General features: G+C 37.6%; 1 long non-coding RNA gene across 1 annotated transcript; it reads right to left on the bottom strand.

Moving 5' to 3' along the window:
- Positions 1 to 1,006: 1,006 nt before the first annotated feature.
- On the bottom strand, positions 1,007 to 2,761 carry LOC126759892 (uncharacterized). Its single transcript, XR_007667114.1, has 3 exons — positions 2,056 to 2,761; positions 1,881 to 1,976; positions 1,007 to 1,825 (listed from the first exon to the last, which is right to left on the bottom strand). It is a non-coding gene; the product is annotated as an uncharacterized LOC126759892 (long non-coding RNA).
- Between the last annotated feature and the right edge of the window lie 5,600 nt (positions 2,762 to 8,361).

Here is an 8,361-nt window from a genome sequence, read left to right on the forward strand (position 1 = left end):
TCTCTATCAACTCCAGCTTCAGACTTCCTGACTATTGCAGTGTCTTTCAAGCCGAAGTTGCAGCCATTAACGTAGCTGTAGATTTACTGCTCCGGAGTGCAGCCTCCTTCAGAGAAGTGACCTTCCACTCAGATAGCAGAGCGGCCATACAAGACTTGAACTCATTAAAAGTGCGTTTAGGGCAGGTCAAAGAGTGCCTAACCTCGCTGTCAGTAGCATCGAGTGTCTTTGTGATAAGACTGGTATGGATGCCAGGCCACTGCAGGAAACTGTAAAGTTGATGAGCTGGCAAGAAAAGGCACCTTAGAACTACTATCGGTAGAATGGCGACAAGTAGGTACTCCCGTATACTACTCTCTCTTACTACTCTTATGCTCTACTTCTAGATAGCTGGGCTTCGATCGCAGGAGACATAGTGATCTCTTTGCCCTCAGTAAGGCTGGCTTTTCCCTAGTTGTGAGGCTTTTTACAGGCTATTGTCCCATTAGCGTCCATGCGGTAAACGCGGGAATTCTAACAGACGTCATCTGAAGAAGTTGTATGAAAGAAGATGAGGTGGAAACAGCTCAAAACTTCCTTCTTGACTGTCCCGCGCTTGGGAGGTCAAGACTTAAACACACTTAAATAGCTTTACCATGAGAGAGTTATGGATTTGATTTTTTGCCATAGAAATTTTTCAATATTAAAAATAATAATTACTGTTTTGATATTTACTTGTAAAAATTGCTTATTTTCCATCTTAATGCTATCAAAAATTAAAAATAGATTCAGTAAAACAACTCGTTCGAGAGCTAAACAACCGTTAGTTCTTAAACAGCTGTCAAATTTGTTTCAGGCTGCTTTGGTCACTGCAAGCAGTTTTATAAATTGAATTCCCCTAAACGTTCTAGAGTTAATTTTATCGTTTCCTGCTGTGCTGAGGAATTTTCATTTTCCCATTTAAGTGCCTCCATTTTCCCATTCTATTTCATTTCTATTTTGTATATGCATAATTTTATTTCATTCTATTTTTTGATTTTCTTCCAGAAAACATTTATAGCAAATCGTGGTATGACTACTTATTTCCACTTAAATCTACACAATCTCAATTTTATTGTCTCTCTGCTATGAGGGGCCGCGGCGGCCTCAATGTCATTTAGTTGATGCGTAACATTTCAATATTCGTTCGCACATAGCCAACGCAACGGACGCAGATGACGGAAGTGCGAATAGGCTGGAATGAAAAATAATAAACATAAAGCTTAGCCTTATACGATATCTATGTTTATAGCCGTGTGCGAGTGCGCTGCTCATAGGCGCTGCTGTAGAATATTGCCCAACGTTGGCAAACAACAACGACGTAAGTCAGCGCCATTTGACGTATCTAAATTCGTCTGACGTCACAACATTGAGGAAAATTCAGCGGCAACAAAAACAAACCATTCGTTACCCTTCGTACAAGGACTCTACCGAGCAACAACAATAACAATAACGGCAACGGTATGAACACGAAGCAGCCAAACCAAACAGTAGCGGAAGGCCACACAGATTGCGGAATGAGTGTCGTGATGATGCGCATGAAATATTTTGGAGCTATTTGACGTCATCATGCTTCGCAGATTATGTAAAAGCTTTAGTTCCGCTAACAAGCGCAAAGGATAACTGAGAGAAAGAGCGGAGAGCGTATACTGGTGTGAGAGTAGTGCTGAGTAGTGGTAGCACGAGTCAATGTTAACCAGAGAGAGTGTGCGTTATTTAGAGACTGGGAGAGTGATGAAGTAAAAATATGTATATATAATTTTTTAGAGAGAATGAGAGGAATTTGATTGGTAGTAAACAGTGTTACCTGCAAACAAATATTGTTAGCTAAAATTTCCATTACAATCAGGTTTCATACTGACATGGTTTTGTTGTGTGAAAAATACTTTGATGTTGTTAATGTTCACAGTTGTTGTAGTGAGGCTTATTACTTCGGAAAATCTTCTTTAGGTGGGAAACTGTGGATAGTTTGAGAAGAATAAAGTGATACAATCTTATTAAAAAACAAAGAGGTTCGGGGAACCAGAATATATCCACCTGTCATTTCCAACGGAGTGGAGGTTTTCCTCATCCTCTGCTTTCCCAAGCGCTTAGTGCGTCAAATATTTTCAGAGCTGGATAGTTTTCATTAGTTCGGGCGACATGGCCTAGCCAGCGTAGCTGCTGTCTCTTAATGCGCTGAACTATGTTAATGTCATCGTATAACTTGAAGAACTCATCGTCCCATCGAACGCGATATTGCCAATGCGCAAAGGACCATACATCTTTCGCACAACCTTTCTCTCAAAAACTCTTAACGTCGACTCATCATTTGTTGTCATCCTCCATGTCGTAAAACAGGGCGGGGGTTAGAGTTTGGTCTTTGTTTGTTGAGAGGGGACTTTACTTCTCAATTGAGTACTCAGTCTGAAGTAGTATCTGATGGCAAGAGTAATTCTGAGGAGGGTTTCGAGGCTAACGTTGTTGTTGGTGTTAATGCTGGTTCCGAGATAGACGAAATTATCTACGACTTCGAAGTTATGACTGTCAACAATGACGTGGGAGCCAAGTCGCGAGTGCGACGACTGTTTGTTTGATGACAGAAGATAATTTGTCCTGTCCTCGTTCACTACCAGACCCATTTGTCTCGCTTCCTTATCTATTCTGGAGAATGCAGAACTAACGGCGGGGTTGTTGAGTTCAATTAAATGTTGAGGCCTATGTAATCAATATCATCGACGTATGCCAGCAGCTGTGCACTCTTATAAAAGTGGTACCTGTTCTAATCAGAACTGCAGGTCGAATTATTTTCTCCAAGAGTAGATTGAAAAGGTCGCACGAAAGGGAGTCGCTTTGTCTGTATCTTTGTTTAATATCGAGCGGCTCGGAGAGGCCTTTACCGATCCTGATGGAGCTTTTGGTGTTGTTCAACGACAGTTTTAACAGCCGTATTAGTGTTGCGGGGATACCAATTTCAAACATCGCGGCATAAAGGCAGCTCCTTTTCGAGCTGTCGAAAGCAGTTTTGATATCGACGAAGAGGTTGTGTGTGTCGATTCACTTTTCACGGGTTTTTTCCAAGATTTGGCGCATGGTGAATATCTGGTCAGTTGTTGACTTTCTAGTACTGAAGCCGCACTGATAAGGTCAAATCAGTTTGTTGACGGTGAGCTTTCATTCTTCACATAATACGCTCGATGGAACCTTATATGTGATGTTAAGGAGGCTTATCTCACGGTAATAGGCATAGGCTGTGGGGTCTCCTTTTATATGGATTGGGCATAGCACACTTAAATTGGGCATGCTTTCGTCCGACCTTATTCTACAAAAAGCTGATTTAAGCTGATTTATGCTCCTTATCAGTTCTTTGCCACCGTGTTTGAATGGCTCGGTCGGCAATCCATCGGCTCCAAGGTAACCTAGGAGTAAAAATTTTCTAAATTTATCACGAAATATTGAAAAAAATATATAAAAATTCTTTCCAAATGGCAACTCTTTCAACAATATATATTTTTATTAAGCGCTGACTCGTTCAGGCTTTCGAAATCAGCTGCGTTCACATATCCTACAAATGTATACCCCCTACGCCAAGCTGTCTAAACAAGTTTCAACATTCAAAGCATACTTTTAGGGCTACGCTGATTTGATCACAACGAAAGGAAACGAAAGGAGGAAAGCCTGAAATATGAAAAAGAAATGATACAAATTTGAAAAAGTTGAAAAAAGAACTTTGGTAAAACAAATAAAAATCGGCAGCAGAGCAGCAGGATGAGCAATCTGGCTGCCAGGCTGGCTGGCAGCCATGTGTCTTAAAGCTGCATAAATAAAATTGAGTGTAGGCAGGGAATTTGATTTGGTAAGCTTTTCGCTTGAGGGCAAAATAAATATTATGTAAAAACCGGTGGCAGGGATGAGACTATTAGAGGCCTCAGGCTGTAAACAGCATATACAATTTCAACGTGGCAATCGCCAAGCCAGCAAAAATAGCATGCAGCACGAAGCATATTTAGATATAAATCTAGGTATGTGTGAGGGTATGAGCTTTAAGGCATTGTAAGCGTGTAGCATAGAAAAATATTATTTCTATTTATGTATGTACATACATATATATACGTACACATATTTTTTCATAGCTGAAATATTGTTTTCTGTTTTCGCTGCTTTATGTTGACTCTTTTTGCTTTTTTTTTTGCCTCCCTCTTTGCTTTTTTTGCTATTTGCTTTGCTTTTATTATAATTTTTACTTCTTTTTTGCTTTGTTATCTAACTTTTACTTTAGCTACTCTCGCAAATCTGTTATTGACATTTGATATGCTGGCGGTCTCAATAGAGTAAAGTCATCTTAATTGCTTGCTTAAGTTTTATACCGTTATATATGACTGGAATAAATAATTAAAGCAATAAAACGGTAAATGGGTGCATGACATGCAAAGCACATACATAAATAAACAAATAGTTTACCGTTAAAGTAAAGGAGATGGATTGACTGCTGTAGGAGCGCTGGGTAGCTGCAAAAGAAACGGTTAATGACACGAAATATCAGCTTGCTAACCGGATATTAGAAAATAAAACTCAATATTTTATGAACAAGCTTATGAAGACGTGTGCGCCAGATATACATATGTATTAAGCTGGGAAAATATGCACAAACATACATATGTTTAAGCATAAGAAAAAACTAGAAACTAAAAGGCATATGAGGGAATTGAATGACTTAAGCTTGCTGAAGTTCTAGTTTGTGGCACATTTTAGTACTGTTATTGGACAGAATTTGTCAAATTCGTACCGGATTGCTAAAAAAGAGAATTTTCACGGAAATTAATATAACTTTAATATTAGTAATTATCGCCTTAAAAAAGGTTGCTGAGCTCACGCTTAATTCAATTTTCCATACACTAGTTAAAAATTTCGGCAGGGCCTTCAGTGCCTTCAGCGCATGACTTTCAATGGCTTCAATAGACTTATGATGCCCTCCTCGAAGCAGATTTTTCATTTTCTAAAAAAGATACTACTCACAGAGAGTCAAACCTGGCACACTACTATGGGCAAAAAGTTAGAAAGACTTTGTTCATAATTTAAAAATTTTTCGTTTATTCTTCAAAATTTATGTCGTCTTCCTCAAAGTAATCCCCATTGGCCTCAATACACTTGTGCCAACGTTTTTTCCAATCCCTGAAACAGTTGTTAAAGTCAATGGCAATTCAAGTGTAAAAATTTCAATTGACTTCAAACGGTTTCCTTGGAGCGGTCCTTTGAGTGTGCTGAATAGCCAGAAGTCACACGAACCCAAATCAGGCGAATACCATGGTTGCGGCACGGTACTGGTTAAAAATTAGATGAAAAACTCACGAAGAATCAATGCAGTATGCGACGCTGCATTATCGTGGTGCAAAACCAAGAGTTGTCGACCCATAATTCCGGCCTCTTTTTACAAATAACTTCGCGCCAACTACGCATAATACACAAAGAGTATTCCTTGTTGACAGTTTGACGGATCGGAAGGAATTTGGAGTACACCACACCTCGATAATCGAAGAAAACTGTCGACCTAACCTTGATTTTTGACCAGCTTTGACGTGGTTTTTCGGCTTCGCCTCACCTTTGCCACGATCGAAAGTCTGTTTCCGCCTTGTAAGCATAGATCCAAGACTCGTTGCCAGTAGTAAAATGTTTCATCATGTTCTGGTAGTCGGAAAGCATTGTTTCACGCGATCCTGATTGTTCGAAAAAATTGAGTGATTTTAGAACCAATCGTGCTTTCACTTTTCTTAGGCCCGACTAATCTTTCAAAATGGGTTTCACTGATCCTTCCGATATTCCAACGTTGCCAGTAAGATCTCTGACTGTTGAACGTCGATTCTCAAGCACCAATTCCTTTATTTTATTGACGTGTGGATCATCAGTTGATGTTTATGGCCGTCCTGGGTTTTCGCGCGAAATTTAGATTAAAAAGTCTTACTTATTTTTTGCCCAAAGTAGTATACGGTTGCTGAGCGATGACTCTGTTATGTGTTAGGTCTAAAAGTCAGTCACCATCATGTTAAAAAGTGACGGTAATTACTGGGATGAAAAATCTATTAATTTTCTGCCCACAAATCCACTCGTTGACCATAAATTGTATCACGTAGGCGCCTCAAACGGCCATGTTGTATACCTTAACGACCGTTTGACTCTGCGGAATGAATTCACAGTTAACCACGACACGGTAATCAAAGAAAACGATATGTAACACAATGATAATTGGATTGTTTTTCGTTAGATTTCAACAGTTTTGACGTCATGTTCATAAGCCCAGATCTCGTCAGCAGCAATTATCTATTTTGACGCCTCTACTCAACGCCGCTTTTGCAAAAGTTTCAGGTATTTTAGTGTAGCAAGAGACATCCTTTCAACCCCAAATATTAAGCAAAATGTGTTGAGTCGATTCATAAAAAATCTTAAGGTCCTCTGCTATCTCCAACACCACAATTTTCAAGATCTTTTTCTTAAACTTTTTCGATGTTACAAGCATTAACAAAGATGGATAGATAACTCGCATGATACATGTCCTCGATGGGTTCACGAACTCCTTTGAATGTTTTTTAAAATGCAAGTACTTATGTTTGTGATAGAGAAGACTCCTCAAAATATTTCTGCAATATATTCAACGATTCCGCAGCAGTTATTTCATTGGAAGTACAAAATTTCAAGCAAATTCCATAAAAATAAAAATTTTAATGAACAACTTTTTTTTTTATTTTAATTTAAAACAGATGCTTTTCGCATTATAAACAAAAAGATGCCAAATATACACTATTGACATATGAAGATCAAATTTCACATGAACATAAAAAAATCGGTTTATGCGCGCAGTTTAAATGGAACAATCCGGTTCAAATTTGATCATGTGTTATGTACAAGTATGTATATCATCACCTAAAATGCAAAACAACGTATCAACAAAAAAAAAAAAAATCGAAAATAATTGTCAAATGTAATAACCAATATATAACCATTTTATAACCAAAACTTAGGTTAATATGAGTGTATGATAACCAATATATAAACACTTTATAACCAAAACTTAAGTTAATATGAGTGTATGATAACCAATATGCAGCCACTTTATAACCGAAAAATCGCTGACAAATATAATAACCAATATATAACCATTTTATAACCAAAACTTAAGTTAATATGAGTGTATGATAACCAATATATAACCACTTTATAACCGAAAAATCGCTATCAAATATAATAACCAATATATAACCATTTAATAACCAAAATTCAAATTTTGTTTCACTTTGAGTGGTGTCCATTATATAGATTTTCCTTCGCCTGCAAACTTATGAAAAGTTTTTACGGTATTTTGATTTTAAATGACGATATATTGTTGTCGATTTATTGGCGGTTTTTAATGAATTTGTTTTTTTGTAATTTTCCAACCTTATCAGAAAAGTAAATAAATAAAGGTATCTCTTGTCAGGATTAACCACAACTTGAAGACCTTTAAAATTCGTTGAAAAATTAGAAAATATGTCCTTTGCTTTGTGAAAAATTGCTTTTATTTGAAAGCCATTGCTTCAGAGCAGCGTCAAACAGTGAAACATAAAAATACTCAACAAATATCCCCTGCGGTTTTCTATACTACACTTTGTCAACCTTCTTCTCAATGTGTATATTGTCTTAATATTAACTGAAGCTAGTTAAATCCTTGTAGTTTGCAAGTTTACAGCGCATAAAAGCTATGCTTTTAAAGTACTTTAAAATTGATATTAAAATAAGTGCTGAAAACTTTAAATGAAACATGCTATATATCAACTAAATATATAGCAGCCAACTATGTATGCATGCACATATGTACAAGACATGCTTGACTGCCACAAAAGCTTCGCAGCCATTGCAACTCTGCGCAATGAAGTCGCAAAGAGTGAAAGCGAGAGAAAGCTCGCTGGGTGGAGTGGTGAATGGGGAGCTAAAGTTTGAGTTATTGCATGAAGTAGATAGACCATATCTATATACAAATATATATATATAATATATACACTTATAGCTTCAGTAGACTATGTAGTTTACCGGCAACAATTGCATTATGTGCCTGCAAGCGTGCAAAGGTGTGTGTGTGTGTGTGCAAACTGCAACAACATTCCAGGCATGTATATGCTTGAATCGTATTAATGCGTAGGCTGAGCTCGACAATATGTATATATCACTATATGTATAAGTATATATACATTAAGGCATTATGCTATGTGCGACGGTGTGTTTGAGCTCAAATCGCTGCAACTTGCATTTTCTGTGTCAGTGGTGCGCGCTTTGTAGCTTTTGTTGTAGCCGTGTACACAATAACTGTTTGCATGTAGTATATAATAAAGTAAATGA

The sequence above is a fragment of the Bactrocera neohumeralis genome, chromosome 5 (genome assembly GCF_024586455.1).
Source record: "Bactrocera neohumeralis isolate Rockhampton chromosome 5, APGP_CSIRO_Bneo_wtdbg2-racon-allhic-juicebox.fasta_v2, whole genome shotgun sequence".
Taxonomy (NCBI): domain Eukaryota; kingdom Metazoa; phylum Arthropoda; class Insecta; order Diptera; family Tephritidae; genus Bactrocera; species Bactrocera neohumeralis.